This window comes from Leuciscus leuciscus (assembly GCF_965113295.1).
Source record: "Leuciscus leuciscus genome assembly, chromosome: 9".
In the NCBI taxonomy this organism is placed as follows: Eukaryota; Metazoa; Chordata; class Actinopteri; order Cypriniformes; family Leuciscidae; genus Leuciscus; species Leuciscus leuciscus.
Window position 1 is genome coordinate 21,492,657 of NC_138733.1, and position 9,814 is coordinate 21,502,470.

Sequence of the window (9,814 nt, forward strand, 5' to 3'; positions counted from 1 at the left end):
ATTTTTTAAGCCATAGTGCACCGGGGGCATTGAGCGGGGATGTGTTAAACACATCTTGTTTAAAGCTGAATGGGGTGTGGTATGCCTGGCCAAATGTTCATGATCTAGAGAGGAAATCTAATCCTCCCACACTGGAGATTGTCCTTAAAGAAATATTCCGGGTTCAACACAAGTTAAGCTCAATCGACAGCATTTGTGGCGTAATGTTGATTAGCAGTAAAAATTTACTTTGTTTCACCCCTCGTTCTCTTGTAAAAAAGAAGCAAAAATCTATTATAGTAAGGCACTTTCATTGGAAGTCAATGGGGCCAATCTGTAAACATTAATATACTTAGTGTTTCAGTAGTATAGCCACCAAACATAATATGTGTGATAACATGATTTTGTGTGTGAAAATTCAGTTAACTTTTTCTGTGTGAAGTTATATCTTATTTTACACCTACACAAGGAAAACCCTAAAACGACCATAAAAATCAGTTTCTGCATTTAAATCTGCCAAAAATTGCCTCAATGTAACCTTGAACGCAGAAATGTGATGCTTGAAATTTCATAAAAGCACTTATTAATAATTCTTCTGTTAAAACTTGAGCTGTAAAATTGTTCTCGTTATTTTTAAGATAGTTTTAGTTATGCCAACAAAGTTGTAAAATTGAAGTTAAGTTTATGCAGAAATGATTTTTTTTACACTAAATTCATAATGTTTATATTTTGTGGCTTTACTTTTGAAACTGAGTATTTTAATCTTTACGAAGTGGCCTCATTCACTTCCATTGAAAGGGCCTTATTGTAACCTCGATTTAATTTTTTTTAAAGAAAACAAGGGACATGTCAAAATAATTATGTGGTAATCATCTTTATGCCACAAAAACTGTGAACTGAGCTTCACTTGTATTGACCCCTGAATATTCCTCTAAAAACATGCGTGGAATGTGATTGTCGAGTTTTTCCTCCACTTGAGCCCCACCGCGTACCAGAAGCATCCGCTTGAGATTAACGTGGAAATGTTGAATTGTGTTTTGGCTGATCGAAAGCAAAATGTTTGGGACAGTGAGGGACAAACTACATGGAGGTATATTGGACAGCGCTCATATGAGCATGTGATTGGTTTCGACCACAGTCAGAAGGAGTTAATGCTGGTGGCTTGGGGCCTCTTGGACCAGGAATGTCCTGTGGTTCCCAGTTCACTGCCACCACACACAGCTGGATCCCACTAAAGACATAACGGGTGAAAGATTTTTCCAGTGGAAGAGGAGATGGAGTAAAAAAAGGAGAGAGAGAGATGGATTGCAGGGGAGGAAGAGATAAGAGGAGAACCACTGAGTGTTTAAATTGAATGTAAAACAGAGATTGTGCAGGAGTATAATTTAAGTGCCGCTCAGTTGGGAAAACAAGAATAAGCAAATATGTTTGAGAGGAGGAGGAGGAGGGGGAAGGGGATGGAGGGGTGTGAGAAGGAGATGGAGAGCAAGAGTGGCTGGCGTTTATGGATAGCAGATGTGGCGCTGTGGGATTTTGGCAGGGGCCAATGGTGCCTGAGTCCTGCACTGGCTGGGTGGCACCAGGGTGAGAGCGAGGTCAGAGCACCGCAGCACACAGCCCATAAAACACCGCAAGAGAGACGCACACACAGAGGGCCGCAAGTTTGGGACGGCAATATGCCGCAGAACCCTTCAATACTAGAGCAACAGCATAAGATGCAACTCTGCTAGCTAGCAGAAGAAAGAAAACTATGAAATCATGATCTATCCACTCACATGTAAGGTTTTAAATCATTACATGTCATTTCTGTGTCACTAGCCAAACAGTATTGGAAAAAAATAAGTTGCATCCTAATGCTGCATTTACACAACTTGGTTCTTGAGCGCTAAATTATTGTAGGCCTGCTATAATTCTATTAATATGCAGGTCTAGCATTAATACAATCTGATGTTATGAAAGCATTCCCTTTGCTGAAACATCAATTTATTGGCCTAGATAGGGTAGTGCATGATTAGAAGTGTTATAAAATAGCTTAATGGTCTGTTTATTCTTAATCATGAAAAATACTTAATGTCTTTTAAATATCACATTAAGTTACCAAAGCTAAAAAGTTCAATTTAAACATTTCGCTTTCTGTTTTTAGTTTGCCTTGGTTAGCATGCTAACAGTTTAGCTTAGTGTAGTCTTTTAAAATTACATATGTCAAAAATGCCACTAAGCTTAGCTATTTTAATGAGCTAGAACAAGATATCACGATAACACGCCATGTTTCCAATCGTTGAGGAAGGAGGGAATGTTGCATGATTTCGACATTTTCGAATATAACAACTTTTTCCTGTGATGTCAAAGCTGATTTTTTAACAGCCATTACTCCAGACCTCAGTGTCACATGATCCTTCAGAAATCATTCTAATATGCTGATTTGCTGCTCAAGAATCATGTTAAAAACAGTGCTGCTTTATATTTTCTGCGGGAACCCTTGTTTCAGGATTCTTTGATGAATAGAAAGTTCAAAAGAACAGCATTTTATTTGAAATAGAAAACTTTTGTAGCATTACAAATGTCTCTACTGTCGCTGGAGGAGGAAAAGCGCTACTATTACACTTCATACTCTTCTGTTATTTCTTAGGCACCCTTTTCTTGCCACATCTAGTTGGCTGAACCATAACCTCTCAAAATTCCTCAGTAAAATCAAACATCCTGTCATTTTCTGTACACTCGCTCTCCCTTTATCTCTTTCTGTCTCTCTCGCTGTCTTGTTCCCCCTTCCTCTCCCCTTACCCTGGCCCTGACTCCCTGGTTCCTGGGGCCTGGCCAAGGCGTGTGTCCCCGAAGGAGCCAGTGAGGAGATGGAGAGAGGGGGCAGAGCAGGGGCTGAGAGACAGGCTCCAAAACCACAGCTGCGGCAGCCCTGCCTCGCCTTCCTCTCTCCTGTCCTCTCTCTCTCTCTCTCACTTCACTTGAGTTTGCGAGGAGCTGGCCTGGCACACGCCCCAGCTCTGCCATTAATCAGAGGAGAGGGGTAGTGTGTGTGTTTGTGCTGATAGAGAACTGGCTGGAACGGGGGTGGTATGGAGACCAGGACCTCCCAACAAAGCAGTGGAGTTCACCCAGCGAGCGAACAGGGGAGGGAGTCTGACAGACAAAAAGCCTGGTGCGCAGATCGTGACTCTTCGGCGAGAGAGACGGAGATGAGATAGACGAGGAGAAGTTGGATGCGTTTAGGTGAGGCATGAGGGAGTGCGAGGCAATAGGCTAGCGGAAATGGACCTGGGGTCCGTTGAGGAGGAAGAGAGGAGATCCAAGATTCTGTCTATCATTGCATATAAACATGGAAAATCTCATGGTTCAATGCAAACAGCTGTAGAATGTGCACTTTTGTCTCATTAAGGCAACTCAGTGAAAAGAGTTGGCCACAGTGCATTACGCTCATGGTTAATGCATATCCCAGATACCAGGCCTGAACCGCTGCCCAAGGTCTCGGTGCATTACTGTACCACACAAATCAAAGCTGCTATACAGAATGAAATTAAATACAGTTCTAGTCAAACGTTTGGACGCACCTGACCGGATTTATGTTCCTCATGAAACTTTTCCTCTAAAGGCTTATGCTTATTTTTTTTGTCAAAAAAATAATTATGCTAATGCACAAATTTCTTTTCTTAACAAAATCTTCAAAAAAATGTTTTAATATATGAGTTGGAATGGATAGTGTGGGAAAAAGCAGCCAACCAGTGCTCAGCATATACGGAAGCTACTGTTTAAAACGTGACGCACCTCATCAAGTTAGTGAAAAGAATGAATGGAATGTGCGGAGTGTGGGGACCACAAAAAAATAATAAAAAAATGTGTAAAAATGTATTTTCATTATTAAGACTGACTGCACATTCCATTCGTTCTCTTAACTTAAAATCATGAGGTGCATTGCGTTTAAAACATTAGTTTCCATGTATGTTGAGCACTTTTCAGCGCAAAAAGACTGCTTTTTCTGCACTCATAAATTAAAAACAAAAAAAGTACAATTCATGCATAAGATAAATAGTGTTCGTATTAGATAAAAGTGTTTTAATAATAATAAAGATTATTGAATTAAGATAAATAGTGTTACTGTTGGATAAATGTGTTAAATAATATGTATATGTATATTTATTTATTTATATATTTTTCGTTTTTCATTGTATAAATGGATCTTTATACATATAAATGTATATATTTCAGGAAGAGTAACTACTTTGAAGAAGCTCAAATATAAGAGTTTTGATTTGTTTATTATCATTATTAATTATTCGGTTTGGTGACTGTACTGTTATTCTAAGATGTGGAATAGCAGCTATAGTCATAATAAAGAATCTGCAGGTGTGTCCAAACTTTTGATTAGTAGTTTACAAGTTGAAACTACCTTGTACCCTATGGGTCTATCCAGCAGGAAAAATGCTGGAGGCAGATTCACCCCAACTAAGAGTGCAGCATTAGGAACGGATTTCCTTTATAATGCCTTTTTGATTGGACATGATAGGTGCCCTAGTTGTTATAGCTGTCCTAGACTGATTGTACCTCAGAGTGCATTTTGTGCATATTAGATTGGACAATGTTAAAATGTGACTGGTAAATGAGGGCAGACATTCTCTATTACAGCACGGGGACAGGTCCCTAAAGGAAAACGGTTCACACAAAGTCCACAAGATCTTCCCCCCACCCGCGTCCATTTTCCCCTTGATTATCCAGGTGGGAGTGAAATATAAAAAAAAATCCAAAGCACTTCCAACCTGCTCCCCCCACCCCCACTGGGCCTCCCTGCATGCCTGTCTGCTGACATCACCAGTCCGATCTCTCTCCTCTGCTCTATCCTTCCCTTTAGCTCGGCTTCCTGCCCCCATGATGTCACATGCCATATGGTTTTCAGCGAGAATCAAGCCGGAAAAGAGATTTAGTTGGAAGAGAGGAGAGAAAAGGAGGAGGTTCGGCGTAGAGTGTGCGTAGGCCACAGAAAACAAAAGGCCGCTCTTCCCCTGTGTGTGTGTGTGTGTGTGTCTGGAGTGGCTCTGAGGGGCTAATGAGCAGAGACCATTGAGCGGACAGCCATGTGCTCCACAGATGGATCATTTGCTCAAACACCAAGACGACCAGTGACCACTGGTGCCAACATGTTGCTTGCAGCCCTCGGGCCAGGGTGGCACAGTGACCCTGGTCTCACTGACTCACTGAGTCGGGTTCCACTGTGTCTACAACAGATGCGAGCGATGTGATGTGACGAGACAAAAGCCAATAGAACCTTTTATAAAAGGTGATGCTGTCTACACTAGATGCGACAAGTCCCAGATATGAAACTGTTCTGTTTCTGACGTACTTCGTGCACTTGAACTATTTCTGACACGAAAGACAAATGGATATACAATGGTTACTTTAATGCATCCAGTTAGACATCGTTAAGGCCCATTCACACCAATAACGATAACTATAGCGATATCTATATTAGCGTCCACATCAACGCACGATAACATTCTGATTATAAACATGCGCTGCAATTTTGTCGTCTGCCGCTTTTAAAGTTTGTCACGTGAACTATGACTATAACTACTAAGATAAAGATATAGTTTAAAAATGGGTCTAAATTTAAAACAATAGCAGAGTCCACACCACAACTATAACGATAACATCACAGAGGAACGACATCGTTTCATAGCAGGGATTGAATAACTTTTTCCAGCTCATGAACGATGAAAACATTGACAGCCAATCAGAATCCATCTTGCTTTAACGAGATCAAGCATTTAAAGAAGCAGATGACAAGAGTAAACACAACGTTATTTTGTGTTGGTGTGGACGCTATATTTATCCTTGGTCGCTGTGATTTTTCCAAGTGAGACATGTTCCAGGATCAACATCTTTTGTTGATCCCGGAACAACAATCCTGTCTAAAAACCTATCCCTATATCCCTATCCCTAAACCTAACCCTACCCATAACTTCTCCCCAAAATCAGAGGGAAATGATAGATGAATTACACTAATGTGTAAGAGAACGTAACCCTAGTTGTAAGCATAAACTTGACATAAACCCTAAACTTGTCCCTCAAATCTGATTGGTTGATTGGAATGTTGTTCTAGGAACACTTGGTGAAATCACGTTCACCATTTATCCTTATAGTTATCGTTTTATAGTTATGGTTCTTGGTGTGAACGGGCCTTTACTCTCAAATGCTGTAGGCCTACATTAGTGTGTGCTGGAAAGTTAGAATGACATCTGGTAACAATAGACACGCTCTGCGAAGGTATTTTGAGGAAGTCGCACCATCACAAGCTCTAAAAAGAGTGGTTGTTTTGCGCAAGTGGTGCACATGCCTTTCCCTCCAACGCAAGTGTTTGAATCAAAACATGCCCAGTTCAAACCCACACTTACATTCTCCCAATCAATCATGACAGCTTCTCATTTAGCTTTCATCTCCAGAAAACGGCAACACTGCCAGCGGAGGACGCTTCCGCGTGTCGGCCAGGACTCGCACAAAAGGCAGAGGATGCAAATGACCTGTCTTTGCGTGCCTATCTACTAAAGCTGTCTCGCAGCATCTCATTAGAGTGAATTAGGAGAGGGTGTGCGTAAATGTTGGGCCTACCGCTCAATTTCTGGTGAGATGTTGGTTCTCAGGGGTGTGTCTGGCATAAGGGCCCGGTGATCTTGCATGTGGTAAATTGAGCGGTTGTACCCACAAAGATAGAAACAGTGCTCATCACGCTGCCATAGAGAGAACACTCTGGTTGGGTGTCTGGCCAAGGGCGCAAGGCAACAAACAGCTCAACCGCTAAATAGCTGTTCCCATGGTGCATTATTCTGACACAAGGACGCATTATGGAGCGGGGATATAGCCCAGTGCCACGGGGCGTCTGACCTATAGAAACCTATAGAAACATGCCACAACAAATGTAAAATTGAACACATTATTGCATATTTAATGTCCATTTTTCAATGTGTTATACAAATAAAGTATTTGTTACTTTTTATTTTGCCATGATTAGAAAAATTACTATTACAAAATGATTCATTTATTTATTTATCGATTTAATTGTGTTTTATTATTTATTAATTAATTGATATTGATATGTTTATATGTTTTGTCTTTTTTATTAATTCTGTTGGCTATTTTTTATTTATGCTTTATTATTACTGGTATTTATGTATTTTTCAATTGTTATAATTTTTTATGATCAATTATTATTTACATTTATTTATTAATTAATTTGTTTATATTGATATATTTATAATTTATAATAATATTTTTTCTATTTATTAATACATTGTTATAAATCTCTATTATGGTTCATTATTTTCTAATTAGGCTATTAATTTATTGATTTATTTTTATTTATATTATTGTTATTCTTATAAAAAAAATTCAATTATTATAATTCTATATTATGGTTTATAATTTTCTATTGATTTATTTAAATTGTATATACTTTTTTATTATCAAATGATTATAATTTATTTATTTATATATGGATTTTTCTCATAATTGCAACAACAGGGGGCCTCCAGCGACGCTGATTTACCTGGGATGTGCAGGACCGTAATTCGCCCTTGCTTTAACTGTAGGCCTTATGCTGGGAAACAACAATGTTATAGTAAATTGAGTGGAATGCTATCAGTCATTCCCTATGCATACTTAAACATGATGCGTTGGTCCCAAGTCAGGCATTCCTCAGATTATTCTCAACTTTGACAGAAAAGAGCAGTCTCACAGACCCACTTACAGACCAATATCACTCATGCACACGGCCAATAAAGTTTAACATGCAGCACATAAACATCCCACTTGTTAAAACAAAATTTGTTCAGCTCTCTTGCACTCTCTCCATCTCTTACACACACACAATCCTGTCCCACTTTTTCACACATACAAATGTTTCTGACACACACGTGTGCACATTCAAATAAACAATACTAGGTGTGTTGTTTAGTAGGTGACGGCTGATTGTTAAGTGTCAGTGGTTGTGCAAGTGTGCTCTGTGATCCAGTGGCAGGCCTGGTTAACGTTTTAACACAGCTTTCATTCACTTAATCACTGTTAACACCAGTGAGTAGGAGGCATTGTCCTGTTGTTGACTCATTAGGAATTCAGATCAGTTTCTAATAGATGTTAAAGTGCGTATTCACTAGCTAGCTGGCTGCGAGGAGGTAACTGTGACTGCTGAGATAAAGTCTTGCAGTTCACTTCCTCTCTGTCGATCAGAGAGATTGGCTATGTGATGTCTGAAGTGTTTCCAAATCCCTCACTTGAACGTATATCCAAATCAACAAAATTTACATTTTGCTTGTGCGCGTACTGGGCCTCATTCATGAAACACAAGCAGAACAAATTTGTGTGTACATTTTTTTATGTTAATTGAATGTGACTATTTATGTAAGATTGGTTAAAAATTGGTTCTGCTCATGTTGCATGAATGAGGCCCAATATGTCCTCAAGAAAGCGAAAGAGCTGACTTTGGCAAATATAACGAGCCAGTAAACAAACAATAAACATAACAGAGCCAAATGACTTTGGTGTCACATGAGTCAAGGTCAGTGAGTCACAGGGGTCAAATTCGGCAATTATATTTAACAACTTAGCTATTTCGAGCAACTGATTCCCATTGTTTCTCTCCGACATATGGGCAGTGAATTTTATACCACACCGTAACATTAAAAGTGAACTGAAAAACATCCAGGTGCTGTTTTGACCATGATCTGTCCTTTGTCTAGCTCTGCCTATCTCTGTTTTTTGAGGTTATCATAAGTTCATCAAGAGAAACTGGAAGTTAAAGACAATACATTCACCTCAGTAAAGCCAGACTGCTATGAGTTTGACAATTCTAATTAAAAAGCAGCATCTAGAACTGCAGTAATTTCAGGAGAGAGACGAGGAAACAGATGTCAGTCAGCTGTTAGAGTAATTCAAGGTCCTGGGGGGCAGGTTGCGACATGAAAAGGCTTCTGCCAGCTGAGTGCCCGACGAAAAACCACTTTCATCTCAGCGATCAACAACAAACGAGAGACGCCACAAAGTGATAGCAAAAATAATGACAAAACATGACACCATGGGAATGTCTTATAGGCAGTCAGACTGAAGGTGTATATAGTTGTCATGCTTCTTACAAGAAAATATTAATGACTAGTAAAACGGTGTGCAGCAAGATTATGCATGAATGAAGGCCTTATAAAACATAAATTACTCCAAAGTTTCAAAAGAAAAAAAGTCCTTAAAAACACCTGGCATCTATTTCTACTACAACAGAAGGCTATTTAATAAAAATAAAACTAATACAAATACAAAATTAATCGGATATTCAATAAAAAAAGAGGAATAGGATAAATAAAAAACCTGAAAGAAAGAACGTTATTTAAGAACTTTCTTATTAAAGAATTTAACACCACAAAATCGTCCCTTCAAAAAACAAGAACAGGTGAAATTTTTCATGTGTTTACAATAATCTGTAACAAAAACTTAAGTTCTGCTGCATAGCGAAATTAAACATTTATAAAACTAATCAGAAAATTAAAGGAAATTAATCCTAACTTTACAATATCAACCTGGAGGGTGAACGTGATTTCACCACGGACAAGAAGTTCCTGGATCAACATTTTTGTTGGTCCTGGAACAACATTCCAATCAACCAATCAGATTTGAGGGACAAGATTACAGTTTATGTCAAGTTTAGGTTTACAACCAGAGTTATGTGCTTCTACATCAGTCACCTATCATTTCCCTCTGATTTTAGGGATAACTCATGGGTAGGGTTAAGTTTAGGGGTAGGGATAGGGTTAGGAGGACAACATTTTTGGGCAGGAATGTTGTTCTAGGA